This window comes from Argiope bruennichi, chromosome 1, assembly GCF_947563725.1.
Source record: "Argiope bruennichi chromosome 1, qqArgBrue1.1, whole genome shotgun sequence".
In the NCBI taxonomy this organism is placed as follows: domain Eukaryota; kingdom Metazoa; phylum Arthropoda; class Arachnida; order Araneae; family Araneidae; genus Argiope; species Argiope bruennichi.
In genome coordinates this window covers 103,766,919-103,784,724 of record NC_079151.1, presented here as the reverse complement: position 1 = coordinate 103,784,724, position 17,806 = coordinate 103,766,919, and the positions used below count along the sequence as shown (strand labels likewise).

General features: G+C 27.3%; 1 protein-coding gene across 3 annotated transcripts in view; it reads right to left on the bottom strand.

Annotated features, from left to right (window-relative positions):
* Nucleotides 1-17,806, bottom strand: part of LOC129965626 (class A basic helix-loop-helix protein 15-like) — a 528,564-nt gene that overhangs the window by 388,713 nt on the left and 122,045 nt on the right. For all 3 annotated transcript variants that reach the window (XR_008784227.1, XM_056079688.1, XM_056079693.1), the window contains exon 3: nucleotides 14,395-14,448. The gene's annotated coding sequence lies outside the window, so the exon portion shown is untranslated. The remainder of the gene's footprint in view (nucleotides 1-14,394; nucleotides 14,449-17,806) is intronic.

The window sequence follows — 17,806 nt, the reverse complement described above, 5'->3', positions numbered from 1 at the left end:
AACAGAATAATCAAGACAATAACGCGAATTTCGTATTAAATTTGGTGGTAATTTAGTATATTTCTGTATATTTGTTTGCAATTATGAATATCCTTTTTTGTATCAAAATAACACTAAAACTAGAGATGATTATATAATGAACTATTTGGTGTAATCTATGGCTGACTACTCCCTTTCAGTCAGTTTGACAAGAAACATAAAATTCAAAATATCCTTTCTAGAGGAAAAGAAATTTTAACCGTATATGATTAATAATTTTGAAATGTTCCGCCATTTTAACTAGTTAAAAATATTGAATAAAGTTCTTTTATCATATCTATCAAATTATTATTTAATAATAAAACTCAGCTTTTATAATTTTATTTAGAGTTTTTGAGCATCAACTTGTGACATTCAGGTCTTGCATAAACATACGATTTGCTGATAAAAAATGAAAATAATATTTTCAATGTCTATGATCGGAAATTGCATTTTTTTTTCAAAAATTGCAGATAGCTAAATAATCTTTAAATTTCAGTTCTGTAGCATATTTGTTTTTGAAAATATAACACAGGGAACGACAAATCTAAGCAATAACTCTCTCCTGAAAACTATATAACGTTATAAAACGAAAGACCTTCAAGAAATCAAACGAAACAAAACCCCAGTGCTATGACTGAGTCAGAATCACTCAGTGGGTCTTTAGAAAACAGTCCAGATGCAATAAAGAGAATTTGGGAGGGTGGAAAAATTCCAGGGAACTTGTGAACTGGAACTTCAAAGGCTTCCTCTCTATATTTATCTTACTCCATGACAGTCGTATACCTGTGTGAAAACGAGACTGTTTTTGTTCTTCCTTTCTTTGTTTCTTTTTTTCCCCCTTCATCTTCTTTTTATTTTCACTTTCTTTCGCTCTATCAATTTCCAATTCATCGATTTTCTAATATTTTCAACACTCCGTAAGCTATTTTTGGGATTTGTGCGAGAGGTATTGTTGTGTTGGGGTGGATTATTTTCATCTCGCTTACTAGAAATAAGATTCGGTAATCGATTCTGGGTTGGATTCAAAAACCAGAGAGGGATTTGCTTCGATACAGATAAGGTTTCAGAAAAACTGTGGTTGATAACACTAAATTTAATATATATATTTTGTTTTCAATTATTTGTGAAATCTTTGTTTGTTCGAATGACACAGTTTACCTATAAGCGCAAAACCCATTTCCGATAAATTGGAAACTCGTTTATCACATTTATGTCCATGTATTCATTTACCTTATTTAAGATGTGCTTTAAATCATTTCCTTTTATTCATTATTATATTAATAATTTAAATCATAAACGAAAATTATTTCTCCTCCAACCTTTAGCAAATCTGTAGAATCAGAAATTTTTCTCAAGAGGGATCTCATTTTGTTGGAAACTAAAGGTATATTTTCAATTTTATAACTTTCCAGATTGTAACACAGCCATTTCTAGAATTTACATTTAGATACATTTTAGTCCTAAAAATCCTTCAGTATGATTTCTTCATTCAATATCATTAAGACGATAAGTTTTCATTCTAGTTATTTCTAAGGGATCTAAAATATATGCATAAGTAATTTCTCCAAGCGGCACCGGTCGAAAAAATTCCGGAATTCACATTAACAGTGGAAATGTAACTATTTTTACATCGGTAACATTGATTGAAATACACATGTATAGGTTACAGTCAACGTAAATAATCGGTTATTTATCATGATAAATAGTCAAATTTAATATTCGATTTATCACTTCTTCAAGTAAGTATTAATAAAGTTAATAATAATTCCTATAACTTATTTAGAGATTAAAAACATTGATTACAACATGTACGTATACTTAATAACTATTTTATTAAAAGCATTTCCTTAATGTTTAGTGGAATAAATTTTTTCCTCAAAAAATTAAATAATAAATATGTTTTATTCTAAAATTAAAATATATTTTTATTATTACTGAAAACATTCCTTAGTAGCCTTAGGATTAATCAGCTTTTAAAACTGTTTCTATACTGTATTTATTTTTGAATTACTGAAAGATCGCCACTTAAATTCTTCTGATTTGTCATTTGTTTTGTAGTAAAAGTAAGAAATTGACCAAATAAATAGTTTCAAAGATATAGTGAAGAAAAATAAAATTCACGAAATAGAGTATTGAAATAAATAAATAAATTCGCATATTTATTCAATTTCTATCAATTCTTGTTGAATTTTATCAACTTAGGCATACAAATTTTGACATACTCTGAGTACTCTGACTTTGAGGTTGATATTACAACTGAAAGCACATCTCAAATCAGCATCTTAGCAGAAAGATTGTTCTCACATAAGTAACTGTAATACTTGTTTCGCTGCAGTAATACTTTCATAACGAAGTAAAAAACATTTGGAAACTTAGAAATAAGATTTAACAACAAAATAGGGATGTTGACTGACTGCAATATGACGGTTAACAAAGTCACAACTTTTAGACAAATAATCTTAATCGTTTCTCATATGAAATATTAAAAATAATAAGTAGGATTGATTTGGATTGAACTTATTTTCCCAAGTGTACTTTCAAGGGAAAAGATATAAATTTATTAAGTAATTTCAATACAAAATTTTCAGTCATCATTTTTTTTATTCACGTTTCATTTTTTTAATTTAAATTTCAATAAAAATATTAAATTATTAATATAATTTTTTGATATGTAAATAAAAAAAAATTAATGAAAAATCCATAAAAATTCGATCTGAAAACACACGCACACATATAGTATAAGGGGGGGGGGAGAGTGTCATAATCAACAAGGTTTATCATTTCTACAGAAAAAAAAATACCGAGATATAATTCTTTCTCTGAAAATTTTTTATTTAAATTTTAATGTAATTCACATTTTTAAAAAATGTTCTCTCATATATGATATAATGCAAACAGAAGTGGAATATTTAAAGATATCTCAACTTCATACAAAATAATCCACTCAAACGCAATTCTTCTGTAATTTTAATTACCTTAAACAAATCCTTTTTCGAAACTTGATTAAACTGCAAAAGGGTTTATTAAATTCCTTATTCACTTCTAACAAAACCGCCACAATTGATTAAACATGTTTGTATTATTTCAAAATCATAGATTTAACAACAATAATTAAAAACAAAATATTAATTAATTTACTTTCCCAACATAAGTAACAAATCATAAGGATTAGTTTTATCACTTCCGTGTTTCAAATTCTCAATTGTTGGTTTCAGGCGATGACTGAATATTTATTCTGCCGAAACCTGTGTACGTTAAGCAGTATATTTATTTCTTAAGAAATACGTAATGCGCTGTTTATTACTTTAATTCACATTTTATCATCAAACGTAACTTAAGTTGTATTTTATGTTTATTATCAATTAAATTTAGAATCTGTTCTAAATAAAAATCATTCTAAATTGTAATAATTTCTAATTTTGTCTAGACTGTATATAGAATGATAATATTTTAAATGTGTTCTGTTCTATAATGATATTAGTCTACGAATTATGTATGATATATGCATTACGTATGAGATCTGTATTTTATTTAAAACAAGTTAGCGTGCATTTTAATATCAGATAACGTATAGTGTGAAACAAATCGAAGAAATTGTATATTCCTTTCGTATTATTGCTTAAATTCTTTCAGTTATTTTCAGAAAGATAAGAATTTTATTCTCCTATGTAATAAACAACAGACTTTCTTCAGTAATTCAAACATGGAACTCAACATTCCATCGGTGTGCTGTCAAAAATTAACAAATCGTTAATGCATTCTTATTGTTTTGTAATGTCCTAAATATAAAAGTAAAAATATATGTGTAGCTTTTATGTATAGCACATAAAAGAAAAATATATGCGTGTATTAAATTTATGAATATGAAAATACAGATGATAAATTTATATTCATAAATTTTCTGCTCTATAGATGACATTTTAAATACATGACAAAAAATAAAGTAATTCCTTTTATTTCTTTATGTTACCGATTTGATTTCAGCAATATACAAGCAATTTCCTTGTTCTTCTTCATACTTAAAAAAAAAACGTTTGAACAAATATGAAAGGATATATCGGGAGCATATAAGAGCATACACAAAGATATCATTTTGGAAAGAAAAATTCTCAGAAAATACAAATTTTATCAAAAAAGGTAAAAAATATATATATAATTAAATTAATTATTATTAAAAAATTATTTCTTAACAAAACATTCATTTTATTAATACAAATATTCCTGGTTTTATTTTTAAGTATTAATCACTAATAATAATAAATATTTTTATTATGATTTTACTGCACAATGCACTTCATTGACATTATAGTTGCATTACAAAATAAGTACAATGCATGGAGTTTGAAACAAGCGTGTAAATAAAACTAATTAAACAATTAATTTAATTGACTTTTTTAAACATTAGATACAAGAAAATCAAAAGAAATTTTACCTTTTGGAACATCTATAACACTTTTACAGAGAAAATTAGTGAGTTTAAAATTTAGGTATTCCGAAATTAGAAAAACAAATCTGATTCAAAAGACTCAGATTCTCTTTTCGTGAACTCTATTCCTAGTATTCAAATCTAAACGAATGTGTTATTAAAAAAATTATCAATGCCTCGATTTGAAGAAGTTTCATTTAGAATTTGAAGATTCTGCAGCACTACATAGGTATTTGAAGACTTATTTCTTCAATAGAAGAAGATGAAGTTGTATTATCATGTGAGGGCAAAAAAATTTTTTCAGTTACGAGTATGTTATATTGTTTTCCTACGTAGTTAGACTTAGAATGATGGAAGACATTTTTATAACTTTAACTGATATTTTAATCCATGTTAAATGGATGCCAGATAAGTAATTTTCTGCTTGAAGACAGATTTAAGGACAAATTTGATGGCTTTGACGTTAAAATCGTCTATTAAATTTGTTGGGCTTCTTGCCATACGCTCACCGGAGCATCTTAAATAATATCATTTTAAAGTTTCGAACATTTCTGCATCACTAAATATATATATATATATCATTTTTCGATTATATTTCTTCAAATAAATAGTTACCATTTACCTTAAATCTGTTACACTTTGCATAAAATTAATTTTTAGCAGTTTCAAAATGAATATTTTACTTCCGAACTGATAAGCACTTCTTTTTATGTTACTTATAATGTTTATGTTACTTATTACATAAATCGGTTTTATTTATTTTTTAATTTAGTAGAAAGTGTTGCCACTGGTACGAAATTCAGTAAAAAAAAGTATTATTAATTTTTTTTTTCACAGAATATATAGAAGTACAAAAAAATTTCAAAACAGTAACGTAATTTTACCCATAGCAAATTACTAAAACACGTAAGTAATTTTTTTTAATCGATATTTATTTCCATTTTTACAAACATGAAAAAAAAGGCAAATTGAATAAATAAATATGAAAATGTAATAAACTATAAAACAATTATGTCATTTCTAATTTTTAATAAATATTTAGGAAAATTAAATATTAAACTACAAATTTCCAGAGGTTTTATTCATTTATTTATTTTTTGTGTGTGTGTTGTGTGAAACAAAATGTTATTGTATAAAAAAAGAAACAAAGTTTCAGAAATCTAAAATTTGTACTGACTCTGCAAACATTAACTAAAACGATGCATTTTAACAATATCTCAGTTTTCAGTCGATCGCACTCTACAGGTCAAGCAGCTAACAGCGTAGTGACCGGACGGCAAAAGAAAAGTTTTGATACATATTCCAACAATTTTAAGAAGAAATCATGGAAACAAAACAATCTCACCTTTATGACATTTTCTATGATGATATTCCTCATCATTCTTTATGAGGAATATCATCAAGAATGAGAAAAAAAAATATGTTTAAAGCGCTATTTATACTTGCCAAACTTTTAATGATGATTGGGTGCGGAAAAGTTATATTAGGCCCTGGACGCCACTTGCCTTCATTATCTCACTGCGAGTAACCGATTTTAATTCTTTTATGCACATGATGCAAAAAATGTCGTCTCACAGAAATTTTATTAAAAAATTATAAAAAGATGTAGATAGGTGCATAGGTTTATATATTATTATAAAATACTGAGCAATATAAAATAAATGTAAAACTTTTCAAGGGGGGAGTCAGAAATGTCTTTCCACGTATAAAGGACTAAGTAAAAAATGATAATATTAACCCACCTAACACAAAACTGTTAAATTTTAAACAGAAGAAACAATGTCGCATAGTCTAGAAATCAAACAATTAAGGTATACTATATTCATAGAAATGAAAAATAAATAATAATTTTTATTTCTATCCATTATTGTAGAAATATTTTCCTTTACTTTTCCATATTTCAGATTTACTGAAATATGGATTTTAAATAATTACGTAACTTTCTAAGCAATTTTTTTTTACTTGCGTGACTACTTCTGGAAAGAATTTTTTGAAAACTGTTATAAAATACTTATATATTTTAAATTTTTATATATAAAAAAATTTAAATATCCTACGAAACAAGAATATAAAAATTAAAAGTCCAAAAATATTTTGATATTTGGAAAATAACTTTTCTTGGTTAAAAAAAATCAATTAAAGCAAAAAGCTTGTAATTTAGAAGTTAATATCAAATGATTTGGAGATAAAGAAAAAAATATCGTGTTTGAAAACTAAAAAAATTATATAGACGTTTTACACACTGAGGTTCAATTGAAAAACAATATGAAATTTTCTAGCTTTTCATTTTGCTAAGCATTAAAACAACTGTTAAATCATTGTAATCAGTAAATTCTTTTATTTTGTGATTCAAAAATTACAAAACATATTAAAAAATTACTACACAGACTTGTACAAGATAGCATTAGATTTTGATTTATGAGATTTTTCATATAAATATCTAGCTATAATTCATAAGTTGACAAAGTGGCATTTTAAAAAAAAATGTGAATTAGCATTAAAATGTATGGCGTGATTATACAAAAAATAAATTTGGCTTCCACAAAACTAAACGTAGAAATAAAATTCAAACAGTTTAAAAAAAATCGATATTAAAAAATTGGATATAAAAAAAATTGAAAACTAAAATATTTGATAAATAATTATTTGTCCCTTTCGGTCTTACATACCTTTAAGAATATATTGACATTTACTCAGAGATCTAAACTGCATTTTTATTCGATGTATTTTAGTTCTGATAGCTCAGTTTGATACTGCGCAGATTATTATTCCAGATTCCCAGACCTGACTCTATTTCCGACTTCATCACATCCCTAACTAGGAACTCAACCCCCAGAAAGCTCTCCAGAGATTATTGCCAAACATCTGGAAAAATACGGATGGAAGCAAAACAAAAACTATAAACAAAGAAAAAGATCACCACCCAACCCCCAAGTTGCCGAGGAAAGCACCCCCCCCCCTTTTGTATATTCTGGCGATTGAAGTTGTGTATCTCTTTAAGTGCTGGTGGTCTGGTTCTTTGTTAAGCAGTCCTTTGTGCATAAACCGCAGGGTTTTCTGCATTGCGGCTCACTAATGGGCTGTCATGAGCAGGAGACTTGGGATCCCCCGGGTTGATCTTTTTCCTGCGCACATTTATCTCTTTGGATAACATTTGGAAACGTCTGTTCAGGCTTAGAGTGATTCCGAAATGTTTTCTCCTCAGTGTTTTTCTATTAAGCACTGGAACAAATCCATTTGAGAGAATGTTTGTCGCATGAGATGGGAGAGGTTCGATGTTACTAAATGGAATTTCATGCACATGGCTTACGAATCCTGGGCAAATATTGGATATGATTTTCAAAAAAAAAAAAAAAAAAAAAAAAAAAAAAAAAATTCGTGAACTCCCCATGCAGAGTTTTATGTACATTTTATCTTTGCTTGATCAGCAGATTTCTGAACAAAAGCAGACGATCAAAATAACAGATATTCAGGAATATGAAATATTTCATAGAGAAATGTAACAGATCGCTTCCAAGGATTTAACAAATAATTTATTAAATATAAATACCATTGTAGAATCTAATATCAAAAATTCGACAATATATCATATAGATTCTAACATATGACATTCACACACACATAAATGAGAGTAAAAGATAAAAATTTAAAAATCAGTCAGTTGTCCTGTTCAAAATACAATTTACACTAATATCTGCTTAATGTTAATTTATAATACGATTCTAAATGTTAAATGAAAATACTGCACTTTATAGTGTTTTTAATCCCACCTTAGATTTGATGATGAGCAGCTTCAGGCATGGCGGTTGGTTTTTTTCACCCAGATGGGCACAGAAATAGTATAGCGAAGACTAGCCCATACCGATGACGAGATGTGCTTCCCATGGGAAGGATTTCACCGAGGCCGTTGATGGCCTTTAGAACTTTACCGTAGTTCCCGCCAATACTAAACGGTGGCCCGGTCATTCAGATTTTAACACACGCCTCAGGAAGGATCGGAGTAGTCAATGCATGATTATAATTTTTAATTATCATACATTAATTGTAAAAATGTTTTTATCGAAAAAGTAGAAAACATTTTATGTGCATCATTTTTGTATCAATCTTATATTGAATTTATTGGTATTGATCAGTACTGTTGGCTTGTCTCAGTTATTAGAATTTAATTATGACCCTATTGCATTAAACTAATATATTAAATAACTAACCATCTTTGGAATCTAATGGATTTGTTGCTTTGTCAAATATTTTTTTTTTATTTCTTTTCATATAAATACGTGGGAATTTTTTTTATCTGGGATTTATATTTACAATTAAGTTAAGCTTTTAATTTTCGTTTTTGCCAACGTGATGGCAACATATTCATAAAAGGTAATATTTTAAAAGGAAATATGTAAGTATAAGGCAATATATAAGTATAACCTGTTTGTACAGAATGATATTTGTGTGTGTGTGTGTGTGTGTGTGTGTGTGTGTGTGTGTGTGTGTGTGTGTGTGTGTGTGTGTGTGTGTGTGTTTGCGTGCGTGTGTGTGTGTGTGTGTTTGCGTTTGTGTTTGCGTGTGTGTGTGCGTGTGTGTGTGTGCGTGTGTATGTAATATATTGTTGGTATTTATTACTGATTTTTATTAATTTATTTAATTGTATTAATTTATTAATTTCTATATTATATTAGATATAAATTTCTGAGTATTTGATAGCATTGACATAGAATAAGTAATGTTTCCTGTACTATTGGAAATAATTTGAAATGCAATTTCTAAATACTCATATCTGAATTACTACCCTGAATGTATTTAATCAACAAGTGATTCATGAAATAGTAATCAAGGGCTTATAAAAGGGGGTTTACATTAGCTATTGACTAAAATCATGAAGTTCTTTCGACAATTGCTCTATACAGCATTTGAGGGCAATAGAAGGCAACAGATAAAACAAGATATAATGTTGCAATCATCTTATCCTAAACAGCCACTACTGAACCAGTGTACCACAAACGTTTTTAACAAATCTTCCTCCTGACATTCAAATATGGGGCATCAATATTTTCCAGTATCACTAGGAGTGAGTTTGCAGTGTAAATGATGCCTACGTTTAATCAATGTGTTACCCTGATATATTTTAGAAATCAATAATTCAGGAAATACTAATAAAGAGAGAATAAGAACGAGCATACATCGTCCATTTCATTAAATCATGATATTCACTTATCAATTGCTGGTATCACACACTCAAATACAAAAAAGCGGCTACTGAAATCGAAAATGATGTCTTTAGTTTCGAATGACATTACTCGATGTGTCGCACATTAACCAGCCATTCCTTAATAAGTGAGTTGTTCAATCAAATCTCTAGAGGTATACTCCAAATACGTGGTATAGGTCTATGAAGTTCATCTAGGTGCTGCCAATCGAAACTTTAGTTGCATATGATTGCGTAGCATGAAAGATTTTCAATGCTATTCATTGTAATAAGATGAATATTCCGAGCCATTTTGAGGAGTTGTTCAATGCTATTCATTGTAATAAGATGAATATTCCGAGCCATTTTGAGGAGTTGTTCAACTGAATATGTTCGCAAAATTTTCTGCAGAGATTCAAATATGGGGTATGGAAGTATAAAATTTTCCTCAGAAATACCAATGTAAATATTAACTATAAATATATATAGTCTTTTAGCATGGAAGGCTTCAAGTGCTATCTGCTTCAAATGGAAAGAACCATTTACAGTTATAGAGTTCCAGCTAGTGCATAAACATTAAATCCTTTTCAAAAATATGTACGTGTAAAACAAAACAAAAAAACTGATGATGGAATTCTTTAAAATATTTATAAGTTCCAAGAGCAGATTTAGTTGAATACCAATAAATTTAAAGTTAAAATTGCTTGACTTACATAAAATATTACGATTTTTAAATACTGCAAACCAAACCAAATATTGAAAGAATAATGTTTTTATTTTCCATCAACATCATAAATGTTTTCTTACTTTTCTTCTAGCAAAAAATTCTATAATATTAAAAAAATTTAGAAAATTTCATATAATGTCGAAATTTAACTCACAAATAATTCTTATCACAGTTTCTCAATCGTAATTAAAAAAAAAAGATAGTAAGTCGTATTTTAAGATATTTAAAATATATTAAAAAAATAAACTGGGAAAATATTAAAAAATATTGGCCGATATAAAGCACACGAGATTTCATCATTAAGAAAATAAAAACACACTAAATGTTATTCGGAAACATGAATATCATTATGTTTAAATAAAATAATCTTATAATTTAATCATCTTTCCAAAAACTTTTAAGGAGAGCAGCATTACTAGAAATAACTTTTTTTTCCAAGAAATATTTTTATAAAAAGAATTACTGTAGACAATGTACACAATTTATAGTGTATTAGTAATTATATAATCCCTACAACATAAAAATTTGAAACATAATATGAAGGCTGCAAAAAATACAAGAATAAATCTGTAAGACACTTTGAAAAGAATGAAAAATTTTATAAGTGGGCTGAGGAACTGTTTTCTTCTTTATAAAAACAATGAGAAATTTATTATTAATTATTTTTCTCAAATAATTGTTTCCTTGAATATATTATTTTTGGTAAATGATTTTAAACAGATTATTCAAGTTTATAACTCAAATGTATACATTAAATACCCTCAAAAGAAAATTTGTTTTTGAAAATTTAATTTTGTTAATATCCATTTATTTTGAAAGATAAAAACCTTTAAATATTATTTATATTTGAAAGAAATATCTAAACCTAAATGTAAGTCAGAAAAGCAAGTAAATTCTTGGTGAATAAAATTTTTAACTATCACAGATTTAGTAGTATATTTATTAAAGTTTTATTTTAGTTAAGATTAATAAAAAAATTTAAAAACTTTACTTGTCATGATATATTTAACTTTAATGGCATATTTTATAACAAAATATTTCATTTTTAAAGTTGTTTTCATTTTTATTATTAATATTTCATCCCTATTTTTTTTTCTATTCTTAATGATCAAGATATGAAGATGCGACTTATTTTTCCGCGTTATGTAGTTTTAATATCAGAGAAGCTTTTAACAAAATTAATAAAATTTTGTTATACTTACTATTAAAATTCAACTTTAGAAGAAAGCAAAGGTGAAACAAGTATTTTAAGTACTTCCGTTTTTGAATATTCTTCTTTTTTATTTGATATAATTTGATTATCCAAAAAAATATTTAAATTTGATAACAATGATTAGAACAATCCAAAGCTTGACAAATAATATAAATTGCATATTTATCGAAATTCGAAGTTTTAAAATGTCTTAAAGAGCTTGAAGAAAAATATATAATTTATTGAAAAAAGATTGATATAAATTATTGAAAAAAAATGATATAAATTAATTATTAAGATAAGATGTTAAGATTAAATGTAAATATTGAAAATATCTTTTCAATACTATTTCATTGCTAAGAAGATGTTTTGAGACCAATGAAGATGTCGCTCGACGTTATTAGCATGCCATTCTTTATTCTCTGTCGGATTTTCAGAACTAACCGAAATCTCTTACACCAACCTTCTAAATGGAACTATAAAACCCATATAGGTTAACTGAAAGATGATTAACAAATTTTTAAAAATTAAATGCATATTTTAGGAAATATTAGAATACTGCTTCAAATCACTATTTCTTCAAATTGAAGGAAATTCAAATAAAATATGTTTTGCAAATCTTGCAGCAGTGAAACTCATAAAAAAGGAAAGAAAGTTTAATGAAAGTTGCATGGATACCAGATAAATGACCACAATTTGCACTAAAAATTTGGTTACTATTTAGAAACAAATACGAAAATTCTATAAAATACATAAATAGAAGCGTTAATAAATAGAAGAAGATCCCAAATCCTTTTAGAAAATTCTATACCTAATTATGAAGAATATATAAAGCGGAGGTGTGCACACGTCAGTGGATTCTCTCTTTGAATATTGATCGCAGAGTAAGATATCCTGCTATTTTAAAATAAACGCTATTGTGTTTTTTTTTTATACTTAAGCAGAGATTTCCTGTCGGCTAATATATTGTTCATTTCTGAAAATACTTACATTTTATAAACGGTAATCTTTTTTTTCTATTTGTGATTAAAATTTCTCATTGATTAAAGCATCCTTTTATATTAATAAGTTGTTGTACTTCTTTCAAAATACATCTACCATGCAGATTTTCGTAAAAATATGAAGAGCACTTATTTAATAATAAAATTGGCTAAACAAAGTTTCATAAATATATTTTATGAAACCAGTAAAATACTGGTAAATTGTGTTTATATTGAACATTAATAAGTTCGAAATCTTAAAAAAAAGATTTTTTACCCGAAAGAATTATACTTTTAATGCAATACTTAACTTTCAATGCAAAAGTTAATATATACTTATTTCCTTCATAAGGCCATTCGGGTTACAATGAGTTTAGATTTTTTTTTACAAACTAGAAAATAGATATACCCCAAAAAAATAGTAAGCCGTAATACATTTAATAGTTTTATCATAAAATAAAATGTTTTATTTTTCAAAAAGGAATTATCATTAAATGTTATAATTTCTAAAACGAAAATATTACACGTCGTTTAATTTTTTTTCAAATCTAATAAATATTATCATATTTTCGTTCTAAATATATAATTATCTTCAACAGTTAAACAATAAATCTAAATTTTTGACAAAAATTATTCAGTATAAATGTTTCAAATGATGAAAATAAAAATTCCAGCATTTTTATGTTGCAGTCGAGCTATTCATTTAAGTATATTCTAATTTTAGATTTTTATATTAACATTATATAAAGTTCTATCAAAACATATTTTTAAACCGATTAAAAGTTAATAATTTTGTCTATATTTTATAAGAACTTATTGGTTATAATAAGGAAAACGAAATAAAAATATCCTATCCTTTAGAATATTTAATAGAAAACGAGTAACACCACTAAGAATAATTTAAAAGAACAGAGTTAATGCTTTTAATAATTTTTTGGAGGAGAGCTTCACTTTGTAAACTTTGCTACTACTTACTTATTATATCTTTGATGTAAATATTAAATTTTCCATAATGATTATGGAAACTTTAAAGATAATTGTAATATTTAAGTACTTTTGGAAAAATATATTTTTAAAATTACTCTTAGCCTCTTTAGCGGCCAAAAAATTAGCCAGGATAAAATGTTGACGAAACTTGCAGTCAAATATTTTGTGTAACACTGTTTTAATGGCGTCCTCAGTAAAATTTTACAATACAGCATATTTTGCTAACTCATACTGATTTAGAAGTCTTATATTGTTTTGTCCATTGTGTTATACAATTCCCAATTTTTTTTTTCTATATATCTTTATATATGAAATTATATAACATTAACAAGAAGAAGAATTTAAAATGTTTTACATCATTGTTTGAAAACTTAAAAATTTCACTAAAGAATATTTCTAAATTTGAGCCTTTTTCAAAATTTATTCTTGAATTATTTAGGAAATCATACGTTCGGCACTTCATTTCGCAATTTTTTTTAATATCCAGAACATAGTCATTTAAATTCTCCGGCGGATTACTGATTTTTTTTTAAATGTGATAAACCAGTGTTCCAACTTCCATTCCTATTCCACTGATCAGTCAATATGTCTAAGTGCGAACTTAGAGGCATGTCTTGGAAGCCAAAATTAATTTTTTTAACTCGTTGAATCGGACGGACCTTACGGGGGTGGTATATGGAAAAAATCCCAGTCGAAAATGGGTGTAAGATTTTTGTTTCGGATATTTTTTTTTAATTTTATGTTGCTAGAAAGTTAATTTTGAGATATTTTTATCATACATTTATTTGTTAAAATACTCAAATCATAGGAAAGGTAGACGTAAAACTGTTTTAACAATAAATTCTCAACAAAAAAAAAAAGATACAGGATTAACGTACTCACTTTTTTATCCAATTTTGTTTTCAATCTCCAGTATTTGATAGCTTAGTGCTCAGCCTGAAATCAAAACATATTGATTAGAAATTGATTAAATACATCAGTGTCGTGTGGAATACATTACTTATTATTACTATTAATTTTGTACAGAACGATTTCATTAAATATTATTTAATTTTAATACATAAAAATTACTTTCATTAAAATTTATATTATATATAGGCCCTAGCTTACAACAAAACTAATATAGACGTTTCAATTACAGATTTATGTTAAAATAAAAATTTTGCTTGAAATGGACATTGGAAAAAAATCTTAGCTCAATGAATTTCGCAATGCGATTTTTACACATGAATTTGTTTGACAATTTGAAGAATTATAGAAATGTGGCTTTTAATTAGAGCTACCCTCAAGTCATTGCTTGCTTCTAGCCAATTTCTCTGTTTTTCATTAACAGAAAAGTGGAAAATTCCTGCTTACACAAAAATGCTGTCAAAATCTTCTTTAGGTAGTGCAGAACCACTTTTGATATGTGCTGCCGGACACACGAACAAAGCGCCTGTAGTCTGAGGACCACCACCAAGAAATGTTATATTTTTTAATGAGTTATTCGTGTATATTTATTTATATCATATATCTCGGAAATTAACTCTAACGATTTGGATCAAATTTTATGTTTAGATAACGGTTTTGCGTTTTAAACTTATCTATGTAGGTGCCTGAAAAAATGCGACTTTACACATACAAAAACACATTTCTTATAATTAACTAATAGAATCCAAGAGATGGCAACACTTGTCCAGACAGAACATAAACAAGCCGAGGTAAACATCCGAGCTTCAGTAAAAATCGTATAGTTTTAATCGAATTATTCTTTTATATATATAAGTAAAGCATTATTTTATGTGAAGCAGAATGCAGTTTCGAAGACAGTGAAAAGACTTTTTACATTTTTAAATTAATTTTAATACATCGGGAAAGCATAATTATTTACAAGCAAAGACGCGGACAAGGCACGTCCGCTACAACGCGCCACAAAAGCAGAAGTCGGGAAGAGAGCGAAATAAATTATTCCTCGTCTTATATAACCTGAGATTTTGATAGGGAAAAATATTTCTTTATAGTGCTAAAATATTATTAATTTCGATAGGGATTTTTGATACACGCGCCGACGAGGTAAGAGAAATACAGGGATCTTTTAAAAAAGAACTTGTCTCGTCAGCGGTATTTTATCACTTCACTCGGAGTGTGGAAAAGTTAGGCTTTTAGCCGATTCAGCAATTTTACAAATCTCTCTTGAATTAATTAGGTAGAGAAAGTGGAATTGGATCACGAAATAAGAGAATATTTTAGATTGAAGTTACTATGGGCTAAACTAAGATAAAACCTTGGAAATTAATTAAATTTAAATTAAAGTATATATATTATATATTAATATTATATTATATTATATTATTTTATATATTAATAATATATATATATATATAGTAACAATTTGGATCAAATTTTATATTTAGATAAGGTTTTGCTTTTTAACTTTATCTATATAGGTGTTTTTCTGGAAAAAATTTGGTTTTACAAACAAAAAAAAAATTTTTATAACTAATATTGAAATAAACTTATTCAACTTCCACTTCTAAGCGCGAGCAGCTGAATACAGTGCGCAGAGCAACATGGCTGTCCCGTGCGTTGAGGGTAATTGGCTCAAAGCGAGCTTTTTGTTTTATTTATTACTTATATCCATAAGTAATATAAGTATATTTAATATTTTTGCTTTTGAAGTTTATCTATATAGGTGTCTTTTCTAAAATAACGCGATTTTACATACACACACAAATTTATAATTAGCTATTACAACCTTTCTCTATCTGCTCTCATGCTGACCATGTTATATAGCGTCATCTCGGACCCGATTTCACCATCGTAAAACGAGTGCAAGCTCAAATATATAAGTAATGATTGATAAACTGTAAAATGAATCCTGCGATATAGACGATTGTTTCGAATAACATGTTAAACTAAATGTATTCACGATTTTTTTTGCTACGCCAGTTCGATTCAATTATATGTTGCATACATATGTGGACTATGCATAATGACAACACTTATAGTATTTTCAACATAATACTAATTCTGACAAGTTGATAAATCAATTAGCATTTATATTCCTTTTCCCCAATCCAATATGCAATTCACTTTATCCTTCATTCATCATTTGCTTTAATTACGAGCAATCATTGCCACAGATAGTTCATCACATTTCTGTATTTCTAATGAATGAGATAGCAATGTTGTGTTTCTTTTCTTGCAGAACGAATAAATGCGAGAACCGTCTTTCTTTTCGCATTCCAGGACAATTCCCGTTCTATTTTGGGGATCCTCTATAAAAACAAATGAGGGAAGAGTTTCCTTATTTGGGACCCATTTTCGACATGTGTGACGTCATCCCCGATCGTCCCGACGTCACAGGATGACGTCACACGCAAATCAATGAATGAACCAATGATTTCTCTTCAAAGGATTGTAAAGGTCCTGTCAAAAATATCGAATCTTCTCTGCTAAAAATAAATCAGCTGATATATTAGATCATTTAGAGTTCTTTAATGGATACAAAATAAAAAACTTATCATTTCGATTAAATTACTTTTATATTTTTTCTTCGTTTATTCTGAAAAAAAAATATCGAATAATGTGAGCAATTTTGTAATGCATAGAGGCATCCAAAGCGTGAGATGGTAAAATAGTTACAAGTGTATTTATTTTTCTGCAGAAAAACTGAAAGATATAAAATAGAAAATAGAGCATATAATAAGCCATCTTCAAAAAATGTAGCCCCCCCCCATGAGACTTATATTCCACTGTGGTGATATCTAAGAGAGTTGAAAATGCTAAGTATAATGTTTAAGATAACGCGCATCTTAGTTTTATATTTCAGTATTATTTGCCGCTATTCAGAAAAATCTAAAATAACGCTATTCATTTATTTAATAACATTTCAAAGATCTATTCTCCAATTTTTCTTCTCACTGGAAAAAAAATACAAAACTCTAATAACATGAACAATTTTGCTACTCAACTCTTGTATGCATTGAAAGCGTGAGAAGGTAAAATAGCTACAAATGTATTTAACACCCCCCCCCCAAAGAAAAACTGAAAGATATACAATAAAAAAAATTGGGTGTATAATAAGCTCTCTTCAGAAAAAGATGCAAACCCCACCCCAAGATACGTATATTCTACCATAGTGGTATCTATGGTAGAATATAAGTATCTTGGTGTGGATAAGATAAACAAATGCTAAATACAATGTTTAAGAATATGTGCAATTTAATTTTATATTTTAATATTAATTGCCATTATTCTGAAAAGTTTAATGACAGTTTAAAGATCTACACTCAAATTATTATTGTTGAACTTT